A 17,333-nucleotide genomic window follows, 5' to 3' on the forward strand; every position below is an offset into this window, starting at 1 on the left:
TGGGTGTATTGTATATAGAGATCCCTGTATATATAGATATCTCAGTGTGTATTGTATATAGAGATCCCTGTATATATAGAGATCTGGGTGTATTGTATATAGAGATCCCTGTATATATATATAGATCTGGGTGTATTGTATATAGAGATCCCTGTATATATATATAGATCTGGGTGTATTGTATATAGAGATCCCTGTATATATATATATAGAGAGAGATCTGGGTGTATTGTATATGGCTCTCGGTGTGTTGTATCCCGGAGATGACGGTGACTCTCTGGGGTGATGTCCTCACTCCTCTCCTCCTCCCTGTAGCCGGCTGACGGCGGGTCTCAGGGGCCCGGGCTCGGTGTGATGGTGATGAAGGTGGCGGAAGCTCGGAGTCCCCTCAGTAGCGGACGCCTCCTCCTCCTCCCCGGGCTGTGACTTCATCCTCAGCCCCGGAGCTCCAGAGCCGCCCGGCCCCACCCTCCTCCCATGTCCGCTGGAAGATGATTGTTTACCTAACGGGCTCCGAGCACGGTGAGTGTCCGGGGAGGGGGCCGGGGTTCGGGGGGTGTACACGGCGTTCATTGTACGGAGGATCCCCTCCTCCCTGAGGTACACGGCGTTCGTTGTACGGAGGGTCCCCTCCTCCCCGAGGTACACGGCGTTCATTGTACGGAGGATCCTGTCCTCCCCGGTGTACAGGGCGGACGATGCCGAGGCTCGGTGTACCGGATGAGGGTTCCTCATTGTGTTCTATGAGATGTGGCCAGCCCCGGGCTCTGTGAGCCTCATTCACATTCTCTGTGATCTCAGCTGGTGATGTTCGCCATCATTTTCGCACAACTTGTAGTCCAGGAACAGTGTGGCGCGTTTATAGGCCTCATTCACACAGACATAGTACAGTGTACAGCCCATGAGGCCATGTGTGCCCGCGCAGGCCGTCCCATTCATGTCAGTCAGGACGCAGCGGCTGCATGGCGCCAGACGCACACTGCACAAAACATAGAACACCTGTGCGTCCCCATGCCGGGAAACTCGGCCCTCATACAGGAGTATTCCGCAGTACATCTGTGTGACCCGGGCCTCAGCCCCACCACACCTGAGTGTAGCAGAAATGGGTGTTTGTGCAACGTGGTAAAAACGCAGAAAACACGCTGTGTGCCTTTCATTCTATCGGCGCCTCAGACACACTAAAAACAGACATTTTGTTGTGTGAAAAAATGCACAAAGATGGTGAAGTCCAATAATGTGCCGGAGTTGGCTAAAAAATAAGGTACAGGAGCTACTTGGGCACATTTTGGAGTGTAGAGCAGCCAAGTCCAGTGAATGGGCCGCCTGCATCGCACCAAAAATGCCAAAAAAAATGGTGCTCCCACAGCCTTAACTTCACAGACTTTCAAATGGGACGCCTGAGAAACATAAACATATCTTCTTCCTGTGTATTGGGGTTCATTCACAGGACACACGTGATTCCGGAGCAATGTGGGGAAGCATCCCCATGCAGCTAAACACACACGGATGTACTCTGTACTACGCTCAGATGAACAAGGCCTTATTGTAGACTTTCAATAGGAGTGTCTGAGGAACACATAAATATGTCCTGTTCCTGAGTTTTTAGGGTTCCTTCACAGGACACGAGTGAATCAGGATCAGCATGCAGGCAGTGTGAGGAAGCATTTCCATGCAGGTAAACACGGCCCTCACACGGGTGTACACTGTACTACACCCAAGCAGCATGACCTTAGCCTTATAGACGTTGTAATGGGAGCGCCTGAATAATGTCTTCCAGAATTTTTAGGGCTCATTCACAGGCAACAATGGTTCCGGAGCAGCATGCAGCAGTCTGTGTATGTCAATGGTGATACAGCAGTTGTATGGCCTCCTTAGCACATCCAAGTCTGACATGGTCTGTACATAGCCCTGGACGCACACAGTGTACGCCCATCCTTGTCAGACTCAGATGTGCCATACTATGGTCGAGTCTCCATTGATATACACAGTGCTGCATGCTGTTACAGAAGAGTCCCCAATACTTCAGGCATTCCCCTTTGAATGTTTATGGCAGGGGTCACCATACTTTCTTAGGAAAGGGTCGGTTTACTGTCTTTCAGACTTTAGGGGGCTTGACTATGCCCAGTGGGAGTAAATAATGCGCCATCTTTGGTATTGGGGGAAGAAATAGTTGGTGTCAGTGGGAGGAATGGCGCCCCGTTGTTGGGGCCAGTGGGAGGAATGGCGCCCCGTTGTTGGGGCCAGTGGGAGGAATGGCGCCCCGTTGTTGGGGCCAGTGGGAGGAATGGCGCCCCGTTGTTGGGGCCAGTGGGAGGAATGGCACCCCGTTGTTGGGGCCAGTGGGAGGAATGGCGCCCCGTTGTTGGGGTCAGTAGCATGAATAATGCCCCAAGGGCCTCAGTTTGGAGACCACTGGTCTATGGGGTTAAGTGGAAGTAAAGGCAAAACGTAACTAACGCCATACCTACTCTCAACAAGATTCTAAGCCTATCTAGCGTTGTAAAAAAAAAATTGTTATACTTAGCTGTTCTGCAGCCGTTCCGGTCTAGTCTCCAGCGGCACCCTCTGTGTGCTGGAGACAGCTGACAACAGCTGGGAAGTGACGTCACCCATAGAGTAACTATGGGGCTTCCGTTGTCAGCTGCCACTCCTACACCCTGAAGCCACCACTGCTCAGCATGGGACTGGACCAGAGCAGCTACAGAACGGGTAAATGAAGTGTTTTTTCTTTACAGGGCTAGATGGATTAGGCTTAGAATGTGGCTGAGAGTAGGCTTGGAGTTAGGTTTTGCCTTTACTTCCACTTTATGGCCTTGTTCACTTGGATGTACTACAGCCTACACCCGTGTAATGGCCGTGTTTACCTGCGTGGGGATTCTTCCTTATGCTGCCTGCACACTGCTCCAGAAACATAACAAATGGCTCTTTACATGGTGTAAAACCATCAGTCCAGTTTGGCACAATATACAGCGGGTAAAATAAGTATTGAACACGTCACCATTTTTCTCACTAAATATATTTCTAAAGGTGCTATTGACATGAAATTTTCACTACATGTTGGTAACAACCCATGCAATCCATACATACAAAGAAACCAAAACAAACAAATTCAGAAATTAAGGTATGTGTAATAAAATTGCATAGCACAGGGAGAAGGTATTGAATACAGGAAGAAAGGGAGGTACAAAAAGGCATGGAAAGCCAAGACACCAGCTGAAATCTGTCAGTAATTTGAATGCAATCCTGCCCCTTGTCAGTGCTAATTATTAACGGCTGGTTCAGTCTCAACTGATGGCCTATAAAAAGGTGTCTGATTACCAAAGTGTCACACAAGAAACATCTCATGATGGGTAAAAGGAAAGAGCTCTCTCAAGACCTTTGCAACCTTATTGTTGCAAAACATACTTATTGGAATTGGTTACAGAAGGATTTCTAAACTTTTGAATGTTACAGTGAGCTCTGTTGGGGCCATACTTTGGAAGTGGCAAGAACATCATTTTACCATAAACTGACCACGACCAGGTGCTCTTCCCAAGATTTCTGACAGAGGAGTGAAAAAAATGATCAGAAGAGTTGTCCAAGAACCAAGTTCCACTTGTGGAGAGCTTCAGAAAGACCTGGAATTAGCAGGTACAATTGTTTCAAAGAAAACAATAAGTAATTCACTCAACTGCCATAGCCTGTATGCACGCTCATCATGCAAGACTTCACTGCTGAAGAAAAAAGTATGTTGAAGCACATTTAAAGTTTGCTGCACAACATTTAGACAAGTCTGTAAAATACTGAAAGAATATAGTCTGGTCAGATGAGACCAAAATTGAACTCTTTGCCATAATACACACCATGGTTGGAGGTCAAATGGCACTGCACATCACCCCAAAAACACCATACCAACCGTGGAGTTTGGAGGTGGGAACATCATAAAAACATGGTGTGGGGCTGTTTTTCAGCATACAGTACTGGCATACTTCATATCAAAGCCAAGGAAACTCTAAATTGGTTTCAAAGAAAGAAAATAAAGCTGCTAGAATAGCCCTGCCAATCGCCTAACTTTAATCCAATAGAAAATCAATGGAAAGAACTAAGATCCGAGTTCATAGGAGACGCCCATGGAACCTTCAAGATGGGAAGACTATGTGGAAGAATGTGCCAAAATCACACCCGAGTAATGCATGCAACTAGTTTCTCCACACAGGCAGCGTCTTGAAACTGTCATTACCAACAAAGGATTTTTACATTTCAGTTAGTGTATTCAACACTTTTTCCCTGTTTCATTCCTTTTTTTATTACACATAACTTAATTTCTGAACGTGTTTGTTTTTAGTTTCTTTGTATGTATGGATTGCATGGGTAGTTACTGACATTTGGTGAAGATTTCAGGTCAATAGCACCTTTAGAAATATATTTACTGAGAAAAAATGGTGACGTGTTCAATATTTATTTTACCCGCTGTAAGTGTGTACATCTCATACCTGAGGGACCTCTATAAAAAGCCATTCAATGTGGTTGCCATCATCCCTATTTCCATATGGAGAAAATTTACACCTTACATTTTGTGGGATTTTTAAGGCAACCTTGAAATATATACAAAGAAACCAATTGTTAAAGAATCAACATTTTATTTGAACAAGTTTCTTTTATCTAACATATTGATATATATCAGGTAGGCAATACATACTAGCCAATATAAAAAACAACGGTTTTTGACAAAACATTCCCTTAACAAATTTGTGGTTTTTACAATATGTATCCAGCGGTAACCCCCAAAAGCTGATTTCCATCTTGCAACCTCAAGTTTCACTGCACATATATTCAGCCTGGAACCAATGCATTTCAGATATATTAATGTAGATTCTTCCTCAGGGAAACGATACCACTCTATAGCAATAATTATTAACAACAGTCAATTATTGATACATATCCTTACAATTGAATTACAATACACTAACCATATGGGGTACATGACTTACATAGCCGCCAAAAATAGTCAATAGTCCTGAGGGACCTCTGGGGAAGCCGGTGATCACTGTGCTAGTTGGCACTACAACAGAGATGGCAGCGATCCTGCAGGTCACTCGAATCACAGTGCAATTTTTTTTTGTTCTTACTGTTGTAGTCTCTTACTGTTTCTTACTGTTCGGAAGTCAGAAGGATTGCCTCCTGATCGCCTATCAGCGTCTTGTACAGTGCTGTCTAAAGCAGCTCATAGATAAATGCATGCCCATACACAGGACATCTGTGCATCCATGGCGGCTGAAGATGGCCCATCACACGGGTTTACATGTATGAATGAGGCCTATAATTCACACAGAATCTTGCTGGCAGCAAAAAGTGGTCAGTACTGCATTTCAACTTTTATGTACTTATAGGCGCTTATGTCAGTATGAGTTGACATGCACTATGTATACTCATTCTGTCCATGTGTTGCTGTCTACACAACGATGCTATCTCCCTCCTGCTCTGAATGAGCTATTCATGCGACAATGACTGCCCAAGATTACCTCAGTCTGCAGTCATTATGAATGACTGAAGGCTAAGGTTATTTTGCGCTACGTGAATGCACACTGATGACATCACTCCTCAAAACCAACTTTATTAAACCAACCAGTACATTTTTCTTGATTCCCACCTTTAGACCGCCCCTTTCCAAAGTGTTTCTGACTATGACTAATCCTGTATAGGTGAAATGTGTCAGAGAGGGGAGGTCTCCAGGGATCTGTGGTATGTACTGTTTGGCTTAGTAAAGTTGGTTTCTGCTAATTATGTTAATGTGTGAGAACCGCTGTTTCATATGTTGGATTCGTACAGATTATGGAAGGGCTCCTTTGTTCAACACTTGCTTGCAGTGGAGGGGTTGAGCAGAACCTTTGGAGTGGTGGGATCTATCAAGATCTCCTAAGGTGTAGTCAGCAGTGGGGGCCCAAAATGACATTGTATTCCAGGTCACCATTTCAAGATTTAACTGTAAGGAATTATATTTTGGCCAAAAATATGAAGCCTGCGAGCATGACAAGGTAGACTCTTTTGAGCAGGACCCTACACTAACTGCACTAACTTTTCAAAGAGACAGCCCAACCAAGCAAAGAGACATCCCCATATATTCAGCAAAGAGCTTAATCCAGTAAAGAGGAGTCCCAATCCAGCAAAGAGACATCCCAATCCAGCAAAGAGACAGCTCCATATAGCAAAGTGACAGCTCAATATAGCAAAGAGACATCCCCATATATTCAGCAAAGAGATCTTGTAATCCAGAAAAGCGACAGCCCAGTCTGGCAGAAACATCCACATATATTCATTCAGTGACTCTGCATCACTGGACCACTCACCTGTAGAAGAGCCCTGCACCCCAAGCATGTACACCAGGGTTTTTGAATTAAAAAGTTCCCTTCACAGCTCCCCTGCCTTGCACTTCAGCCCCCTTCACAACCCCCTGCCTTGCACCCCAGTCCCCTTTACACCCCCCTCATCTTTGCATCCCAGTCCCCTTCACAGCCCCCCTTTTCTTGCACTCCAGTCCCTTCACAGCTCCCCTTCCTTGCACCTCCGTCCCCTTCACAGCCCCCCTTCCTTGCACCCCAGTCCTCTAACCTTACTAATCTTACCTTCCACAGAAGGTAGAAGGCACTGCATTTCAGGGAGCAGGAGCTGCCCAACTTTCCATGTTAACAAGCAAGTGATTTGTTGCTAGGACCTCCCCCTCAACAACACACCTGCCTATTAACTTGAAAAGTTGAGCAGCCCCTACCCTTTGTCCAGACATACCGCACCTTCTGCCTAGTACCCGCTGTGTAAGGCTGTGAAGCGGCAGAGCCGCAGTCCACATACGACTGCCATTCACAGACCGTGGTCCACCATTCAGGGCAGCCATCAGAAATTTTCCGTCAGAAGCAGGAGACCTCTCACAGGGCCCCCGGGCAGTGCCTGAATGTCAGTCTGCCCCTGAGCCTGGGTCCCTTGGGATGCCCAGGCCCCTTACATGAGTATGGACCCCTCCAGTGGCGGCCCTGCCTCCCACTACAGCGAGCAGGGACACACTTGCGTCCCTTCTCATTGTGAAGAACTACAGTGGAGCAGAGACAAGACCAGTGGCCAGGGGAATACACAGCATAGAGGCTGCTGGTCTTGCAACCTGGACGTTACAGAGAATGAAGCCCTGATTCAAAAAAAGCACCCTGGATTTCTCAAACAGGGCACACTGGGGAAAAAAGAACAAGCATTAAGTATAAGGGCTCATTCACACCATGGTGCAGAGGCATCAGTTTTTCTGCACGCATTCTGCAAGGGTACAACAAAATCAATGTTCTATATGTGCCCTGTTCACACCACTGCACTAGTGTCATGTGCAGATTTTTTTCTCTGTGCAGTAATATGCAACTTGTATAAAACTCATTGAAGCACGCATGACAACTGATGTAAACTGATGTCTCTGCAAGGGAAGACTGCGTGTCAGTTTCCATCAGTTTTACTGCACATATGGTGTGAACGAGGCCTTAAGGTATGAAAGAACCAGTACTTACTGGTAATAAAATTTCTGCCTGGAGTTCAGCTTTAGAGTAGAACATTCTATCCCCCAAAACTCAAATCCCTGGTGCGTACACCTTCCATAGTGTTCCCAAGTAATTTTCCAAATCAAGTCATTATTTAGTTACCTAACATAAAATGCCCACTTCCTGGTTGAGCGAGGCACTGATGATCACAGATGCCTCCTGGGAAGGCTACATCACCTGTTCCTTTCTTCGATACTGGCTATACATTGATAATTGTCATGAGATTTCATGGAATCCTCAGTCAGGTGAACACAAAATGCATAAAACAAACCAAAACTAGCACCAGAGAACCAACCCATGTAACAAGAGTTAAAAAGAGGGTGAATGCAGCTGAAGACACCCAGTGGAGTCTGGTGTAAATTGGTACGCATTTTGTTTTATTTACAAAATGCATAAGAAACCAGCCACCAAAGATGTCTGCTTTGAGGATGGCAGAGTGCGATTTTTTTTTTTTTTTTTTTTTGTAAGCTGATCGAGCAATCTGCCACTAACTGACACTGGATGGGAACTGACTATCACTGATATCACCAGTGACATTAAAGTGGTTGTAAAAGGCTGAACATTTTTTACCTTCATGCATACTATGCTTGAAGGTAAAAAACCTGTTTGCTGCCCCCCCCCCCCCCACACACAACCATCCTAATTCTCACCTGAGTGCCCTCTTGGTCCAGCGATGTGCACGGGAGCCTCAATTGTCCCAGGTCTCTCACTCCTCATTGGCTGAGACACAGCAGCGGGAGCCACTGGCTCCCACTACTGTCAATCACAGCCAGAGAGCCAGTGAGGAGAGGGCAGGGGGGTGGGGCCCAGCTGCGGCTCTATGTGTCTTATAGAGCTGTCAACGGAGAGGAACCAGGAGCACCAGAGGGGGACCTGAGAAGAGGAGCTTTGGGGCTGCTCTGTGCAAAACCACTGCACAGAGCAGATAAGTATGGTATGTTTGTTGTTTAATAATGAAAAAAACAAACAAACAATATACCTTTTAGAATCACTTTAATACAGTGATAATACTATACACTATCACTGTACTAATGACACTTGCTGGGAAGGGGTTAACAATGACTATCAATGTGTAATGTGTTCTGTACTGTGTCTGTATGGGCTGTGCATCCACAGTATATTGTGGGCCGACGGTCTACAAGTGGATATACTGTGTGGGCTGAGACCACATACAGCTCATACAACTCTCCCAGCAGTCTAATTTGGTCCATACAAATTATTTAAACTTGATTAAAACATGGAGATAAAATTTAAAGGATAAGTTCACCTTTGGGAACATGTTCCTATAGCTGCAGCCTCGCCCGCCACCCCCTCTCCCTCTGACAGATAGTAGGGGGAAAATTCTCCCTATCTGTCAGATATGAAAACAGCTCCGCCCACATGACCGCATCACTCATTCACAGAGTTCTGTGAATGAGTGCCTACAAGTCCCGGCAGCCTTAGCGGCTGTCAGCTTGTAGTTTTCAATGCACTACCACGACTCTATGGAGCGCCGTGGTAGTTCATTGAAGCTTCCTGTCAGTAGATCTGTTTGCTTGTACATCCCATATGGCAAGCAGATATTCTGACAGCTCTGCAGGAGACCTGCATGGCACCATCAATCTACTGATCACTGGTGCAATGCTTTCCAAGCTCCTGCAGACAAAAATATTAAATGCTAATTTTTTTACCTGCAAAAAAAGTGCATTTTTTTTTGTCAAAAAGGTAAATTTATCCTTTAAGGCTTGCCTTAGACGGCTCTTTCCTGCTGAATCAACTGAATCTGATGCCATGGGTGGCCCCAAGCACCATCCAGCTTGAGAAAAGATTTTAAAATTAAAGTGGAAGTCCAGGCTAGATCTAACTGAGCTTAAAACTGCTCCCACTTCCCTCTTAACTCCTATACTAACTACCCTGTAGAAGAACGATGCTTGTACTTACCTATTCCAAGGGTACACTGGTCTGGTCACATGATCACCCCAGTGATCTGGCTTCAGGAGAGAGGAGAGACTGCCGACAATGAATGGAATGCCTGGGTGGTGACGTCACCCATAGATGTACTATGGGGCATCTGTTGTTGGCAGTCCCTCCTCTACACTAACTGGTATGCCCTGAGAATAGGCAAATATAAGCATCATCCTTCTACAGGGTAGTTATAGGAGATGGGTAGTTAGAATAGGAGATGGGAGGGGGGTGGGATTAGTTTTAAGCTAAAGCAAGCCTTAGATTATACAGTTTTCCTTCATTCTGCCATGGGTGGACGGACAGATAATCGAAATATTCCCCATCATCTCAGTCAGTGTTGATGGGGAAATCCCTCCCGCGGCTCTGTTGTGTTCATCTGCCGGGGAGCCTTCCCTGCTGACAAAACACAATGATTACAACTAACAGCTATATCCGCCAGGCTGGTTGTACTGAAGTCGATGGATCGACTTCAGTACAAGCAGCCTTCCCTATTGATCCAGTCAAGATTCAATCCATGCGGATGGTTTGTTCTAGCGTAGACTTCCACTTTAACTGAGCTGAGTGGTAAATTAATGGCTGAACAGTGACAGCATCCTGCTAGCGCCAATGTATTCAGGCAGCTGCAGGGGCTGAATACAGTAGCTGACCATGGAGATTCCTTCATCCATGCTGTGTAGCATGGACGGGGGAATCAAGTTATTTGCCCTAATCGAGCACAAAATCAAGCTGTGTACTGGACTGTACGCTTCCTTTAAGGGTAGTCCTGGATGACAACAGGGTCTTCTAACATTATTATTATACAGGATTTATATCGCGCCAAACGTTTGCTCAGCGCTTTACAATATAACGGGAGACCATACAGCAACAATACAGTTCAATACAGGAGGGATAGGAGGGCCCTGCTCCTTGGAGCTTACAATCTAAGATCTTTTAAAATTGAAAATGCTTCCAATGGCACACAGATTTTCCATTATTTAGGAGAATGTTTGTGTGACATGACCAGCCTTCTATCTTCCAGTGAGATTGTGTGTGCGCAGCTTTGTCTCATCAGGTGAGTCATGTGACTAGTGGGTCCCATAGCTACCGGACAATTGTGCTGAGGGGGCCATGGCCCTGTAGATGGAGGGTCTCAGGTTTTTTATACAACATGTTACAGAATTGATTGGCATGACCTTCACAGGCTTCACTCTCTGACGGATCCTAGGAGAGACAGTTCGACCATTGCGTCTGTATTCCCCCCAAATAATTTGGCAAATGTTCATGTTTATGGAAACGTCTTTCAGCGGTTGGATCCTGCGCACACAGCTAACTGCCCTCGGATGTCTTCTGGCCATTTGTACAGTAAGAATAGTGAGCCGTTCCCAGCACATCACAGGTGAATTTAAGACGGCAAATAATATGAAGTAGATGACTCAAGGGTGCCGAGGTTGTCCTGAAACTGCGACATTAGAGCTGTTAGTGATGACATACTTGTTTCCTTTTGTGGTTTGTTGTGTCTTCATGTCCGGTTCTTTATTACTGTGAAGTGAAATACAAGGAATACAGAATTACAGAAACTGGATGTTACAAGGCAATTAAAATGGTGTTTAGGGTTTATTCACACCAGATCATTTTTTATCACCATGTAATAACTTGGTAAAGGTTGCAAACAGAACGGTAGGTTTTGTTTTCCTTTTTGTATTTTTTTTTTTTTTTTTTATGGCCCTGTTTTCATACATCTTTGGTTATGTTATGCTTTTCCTGGATATTTATTTATTTCAGGTACTTATATAGCGCCGTCAATTTACGCAGCACTTTACATATATATTGTACATTCACATCAGTCCCTAACCCTCAAGGGGTGTACAATCTAAGGTCCCTAACTTACATTCATACATACACATACATACTAGGGACAATTTAGACAGGATCCAATTCACCTACCAGCATGTCTTTGGAGTGTGGGAGGAAACCGGAGTACCCAGAGGAAACCCACGCAGGCACAGGGAGAACATGCAAACTCCAGGCAGGTGGTTCCGTGGCTGGGATTCGAACCAGCGACCCTAGTACTGCCAGGCGGAAGTGCTAACCATTTGTATTGTGTGTTTTACCTATTTGTTGGTTTGTGGTGTTTTTTTGTTTAGCTTTAGCAATTTTGGGTAACAATCAGTTTGTTTACAAGTTTAATTTATAATCAATTGTTATGCTCTTGTACAGCATACTTAGAATTGCTTTTTATGCACAAGGCTAAGGCTAGGTTCATATTTGTGTGTTGTAGGAATGGATGCAAAATCACGTGCTTTCCCACAATGCAGAAAAACATGCAGCCCTTTTGCAGATGCACAGCAGTGCCATTCATTGTTAATGGCACCACATGCATCTTGGAAACATGCGTGATTTTTTTATTTTTTTTTTCAAAAGGGTCATGCACTTCTTTAATGCTTTTTGGCACATAGGGTAGCCTTTTGAAATGAATAGGATAACCTAAATGCAACACAGAATCACTCAAAAACGTGAGTGTGCTCTGTTGCACCTGGTGTGAATGGAACATAAGGCCCCATTAAATGACTGCTGTCCTGTGCATTCAGCTTGGGTTCTGTGAACAACCTGTGACAGACCTCCTGCTGAACTGGAGAAGACGTCAGTTTTGTGACATTGTCTGTTCAGTTTTCTGCTTCATTGAACATTCGGACTTATATTAGATGTATAGGTTGGCTGGCTATAAATGAACCTGCATCTTTTTTTACATCAGACTACCTCTGATCTGCCACGTCTAGGTCCAAAAATACGAAAAAAGACGCTGACCTTTTTTTCCCCCAGAACTGGATGGACTCAGAGGTAATTGGATGTAAAGGGATGCAAGTCCCTTTACCGATAGACTAATTTGCCACTTCCACGCAGGTCCACATGAAAAACTGGCCGGCGTACCTGATCAGACCACCCACACGAAAGCGGCCGTGGAGGTTCTTTGATCTGCAGGTGATGTTATGGAAAGCCCAGCTCCAACTATTTGTATTTGCTTTTAAATTTGTGGGTAGTGTGTGGAAGACTTTTGGCCCCCATCATCTGTATAATGAGCCCACTGGTTTGCATTGTGTAGGGGTGGTGCAATGTGGAGTTTAGCTTTTTTTCTTTTTAACTTTATTGAAAACATGTCATTCAGCTTTATGCACCACAATGCGTTGTGATGTGGTGTAGTGCTTTGCAGCACCCTCAGCTGCATAAAAACGCACACTGAAACATTAAGCCATAAGGCTAATTGCCCGATGCAGCCCAACACATATGGGCTCTCAAAATTTGTCAGGATTTTATATTTGTCTGTGACTCCATTGTGAAGCTTTTTCCCCCATTTCCTGTCACTGCTATCCCTGTACACCGGTACAACATTGTTCATACTTCAAGATAAGAAAAATGTGTTTTCTCCCAGTCCCTAGAGATTTCACATTGTTTCCCTGTCTGATAGAAGGTCTGGGTTAACCTCCACAATAGGTACACATCACAAAACCTACCGTAGGCCCTAACCTGTTTTGGCTTTTGGGTATTTAGCCCCCGGTCACATTGGGTGCGATCTGCATGCCAGGCGACTTGCAAATTGTATGCCAAGTCGCACCCTATTGTCCACTATTAGAGCGGTCATATCAGTGTGGTTCCGACTTGGTCGGAGCCGCACCGATTTCTAAAGTAGTGCATGGACTACTTTTGTTGCGATTTTTGCATAGACATCTGTGTCAGATATCTTGCAAATCACAAGGAAATTGTCACCCGACTTTGAAATTGTGCGACTTCACTGTAAGTCGCCCGATTTCAAAATGGGCTTTGATGTGACCGGGGGGTTATAGTGTAAACTGCTTTCTTTTGTTTTTAGTAGAGAAGCTAAAGGTTATTTATTCCTTACTGTACCCTGTAGGGAGACCAGGAGGTGAGGAGAATGCTTCCAGTGGGAACAGCTGCTTTGTGACAACTGTCCCTGTCCTTTGGAGAGATTTCTTCTCACTTTATGTCATGTCAGTGGGACCGAAAGTAAAAAAAAAATCTTAATTCATCTTAGGCTCCTTGCACATGGGGCGTTTTAATAACTCTGGTAACATTAGCTGTGTAAAGTTTTTATGCGTTTTTTAGCGTTTTTGTATTTGTGTTTAGCGTTGTTTTGCTGCGTTTTTTCGCATTTGTTTTTTAGAGGTTTTTTTTAGTCAAAAAAGTCCAAAAACTATGGTTTGCTGCGATTTACCGCATTTTTTTCCTGCGTTTTTACAGCTAAAAACTGCTCTAGTTGCACTAGTCCTGGGTTTTTTTTCCTGCCAAAAAATGTTGATTAGTCTATGTGTGTATGGACACATAGAATAACATGCTGGGGAGTTTATTGGCTGTAGAAAAAACTGTCAAAAGCCAAAAACAGCCGCTGTAAAAACATCCAGTGTGCATGAGGATTGAAACTAAAGATACCTGCTTTGGAATTGGGCACACTTTACAGCAACCTTAAAGCAGTATTATACCTCAAGCCAAAAATGTGATATATTGCAGCTTACCAATCATTAGATGTGGTGGCTGCATTAGCTTTCTTTATTTTAGGCTTTTTTTCCCCTGGTGATCTGGCTAGTAACACACCCCCCTGTATTAGAGTGACCCCACTCTGGATGAAGGAGCACATGGGGCTCCTTTGGACAGCAGCAATGTCAGTCTGGGGGGAGGGAAATTTAAATGTACTAGCATATTTAGATACACTAACAAATTGAAACCAAACTCCAGCTAATACTTTATAATCAGTTACAGCAAACAGTGTTTTTTTTAACCTTTAAGGCCTCATGTACACAGGGCATTTTTGCAGCCACTTTTAGGGTCATCAGGCATTTTTTTTTTGTTTTTACTGCTTGTAAACGGCACTCCATGTTTTCCTATGTGCCCATGCACACATAGACTTTTAGGAGCTTTTAGTGGCAGGAGCATTTACAAGCAGGAAAAAAAACCCCCCAGGGCCAGTGTGTCCTGGAGCTGCAGCGTTTTCCAAAAAAAAAAAAGGCTGCTTGATGCATGTATTTGCATCTAAACACATGTTAACGCACGTTTAGTGCTTGAGGGTTAATTCATTTAAATGGCCAAAATAAATTATTATTCTGGCCAATTAAAGGAATTAATTCCCAAACGATTGACGCCTGTAAATGCGCCTACAAACTTTACAAGTTTCTGCAAAAACGTTGCTCCCAGGAGGAAGGCTTCTAGGAGAGTTTTTTTTTTTTTTAACGCCCTGTGTGCATGAGGACTAAAGATTAGGCTTTTACTTGAGTAAATAGGAGCTTAACATTGTAAGAAAGCACCCTACTAGTATTAAAGTGGTTGTAAAGGTTTTTTACCTTCATTAAACCTTCTTTGTGCAGCCCCCATAAATACTTACCTGAACCTGATCTCGATCCAGCACTGTGCCCGAGAGCAGCAGCTCTTTCCGCTTTCTCTCTCTGGACACGGAGGCAGCAACAGGAGCCATTGGCTCCTGCTGCTCTCAATCACTGCCTGTGAAGGGAGAGCAGGGGGCACAAATGGACACACAGAGCTCTTCTCAGGACCATAACTGCATGAGTGCCCCTATAGCAAGCGGCTCGCATTGGTGGCACTCTGCAGGGGGGAGGAGCTAGGTGCTCCAGTGGGGGGACCCCAGAAGAGGAGGATCAGGGCTGCTTTATGCAAAACCATTGCACAAAGCAGGTAAGTATGACGTTTGTTATTTAAACAAAATAGGTTTACAATAACTTCAAATGGTCTGTCTCACATCTGTAACTGCTTCATTTGCAGGAGAGTTTGTTCTTTTGAAAAATAAAAACAGACTGACTGGCTGGATCATCTATCCCACATACCCTGTATAAAAGAGATCTGTATACTTACCTATTTTTAATCCCCTCTAGCTTGGTCATGTGATCCAGCAAGCTGCAGCTCTCCTATGTCAGTGAGCAGATGCTGCACCAGAGAGGAGGGAACTCTGACAATGGCTGTGCAATGGGTAACGTCACTGCTTCTAGAATTCACAGCTGTTGCCAAGAGCTGCTTGATCACATGACTGGACCAGTACAGATTAAAAATACATAATTATACAGATATTTATATTTTATACAGGGTAAGTAGGATAGATAGGAGGGGGGAGAGGACATTTTTAAGAATAGATGTAGTTAGGGTTTTTTTCTGCTTTAAGGCTTCTTTGTTATTGGGAAGAGACTGCACTTTCTTGTCACATGTTTCTGTGCTGCCATACCTCTCAGCTGTACCCTAAAGTGTGTGGGGGAGATTGTAGTGGGCTCCAAGACATGGTGGTGCTAGAACCGTGGACCTCATTGGCTTCCATTTTTACAGACCATTTAGCAGCCGAAGTCTGAATTGGCTCAGTAGTGTGGCCTGAATCGCAGGGCTCCCTGGGTGCTCATGAAGATGGCTGGAGCTCCATGCAGACCTCTGTGGGTGTCTGGTTTACGTGGTTGAATGGAATAAGTCAGATGACAGGCTGACCCACTTTATATGTGAACTCACGAAATTCACCGTTCTAATAATTGTGTAACTGTTTAGTCCCTTTTCCTGGTATATTCAGATTTTTCTCCTGAAATACAAATTTTTAGTAATCTGCCCTGGTTTCACTTTTAATTTGTGTAAAAAGGAAACAAGGGATCTCATTGGTCACTGTGTCAACACCATTAATATATATATATGTATATATATTTTTTTTTTTACAATTTTGCTTTTATGAGACATTTTATCTTCGTCTCAATTCTTTGCTAAAATATTTTTGTAAATGTACATATAGGATCCTGTAATAAAATAACATTTAAAATATACAAAGTATATAGAGAAATCAAAATCACCGCTACTCCAGGGATCTCCACTTACTTCTGGGTCCCATGCTGAGTTGCTTTACTGCTGCATTGTGAACACAGGAAGTTGCCCGCAAAGCGCAGGCCCTATTCCGAGAGCGCCTTACATTTTCTCAATAGATCTCTGCTTGTAAAAATATCCATGCCAGGGACTCCTTTATAAAGTGATATGTAACCCAAAACCAACAATGTAATATATTGCAGCTTATCAATCCTTAGATGTGATGGCTGCAATAGTTTTCTTCTTTTTTTCCCCCTGTTTTCACCTGGTGATCTGGCCAGTAACACACCTCCTGTTTTAGAGTGCCCCCAGTCTGGTTGAAAGAGCACAGGGGACACTTTTAGACAGCAGTATTGTCAGTCTGGGGGAAGGGGGGTGTTAGATGTACTAGCAAATTTAAATATACTAAAAAATTTAAGCCAAACTCCAGCTAATATTTTATATGCATTTACAGCAAACAGTTTTTCCTTTAGGGATAAGGGTTTTACTTAAAAACCGATCATTATAAGCATCCTTGCTAGTGTTAAATGGTTTGTCTCATCTCTGTAACTGTTACATTTTCCTGGAGAGCTTGTTCTTTTGAAAAACAGGCTTACAGATACAAATAGAGGAAATAAAGCCTAAAAAAGAAAATGAATACAGTTATCACATCTAAGAAATGGCGAGCTGCAATAAATTTAAGGGTTGCCGGTTTTGCATTTTTTTCTCCTGCCTGTAGAAGCAGCTCAGTGTTATCCTATGTGGCCATGCACATTAGGGTGTTTAGAGGCATATTTCAAGAGAAGAGTTTAGAGGCAGAAAAAACCCAAAACATCACAAGTAAGTTTTTAAGAAAAGTTTTCAGCAGAAAGAAATGCTAAACTCTCATAAATGCATCGAAATGTGGCGTTTAGAAGTGTCTGGCATTTTCAAGTGTACATTGGTTATAATGAAAAATGAGCAGAAAGGAATATTTTGGAAAAATGCTTATAAAAGCAAATCCCTACAAACGCTCCTAAACTCTAGTGCAATACT

The 17,333-nt window shown here is 43.9% G+C and overlaps 1 protein-coding gene across 1 annotated transcript in view; it reads left to right on the plus strand.

Annotated features, from left to right (window-relative positions):
- The first annotated feature begins 319 nt into the window (after positions 1-319).
- The window catches only part of ATP8B4 (ATPase phospholipid transporting 8B4 (putative)), a 393,898-nt gene continuing 376,884 nt past the window's right edge, over positions 320-17,333 (plus strand). The window contains exon 1 of the mRNA XM_089670310.1: positions 320-522. The gene's annotated coding sequence lies outside the window, so the exon portion shown is untranslated. The remainder of the gene's footprint in view (positions 523-17,333) is intronic.

This window comes from Staurois parvus, unplaced genomic scaffold (assembly GCF_062004578.1).
Source record: "Staurois parvus isolate SC_StPar_1 unplaced genomic scaffold, SC_StPar_1.0 ptg000089l, whole genome shotgun sequence".
Classification (NCBI taxonomy): domain Eukaryota; kingdom Metazoa; phylum Chordata; class Amphibia; order Anura; family Ranidae; genus Staurois; species Staurois parvus.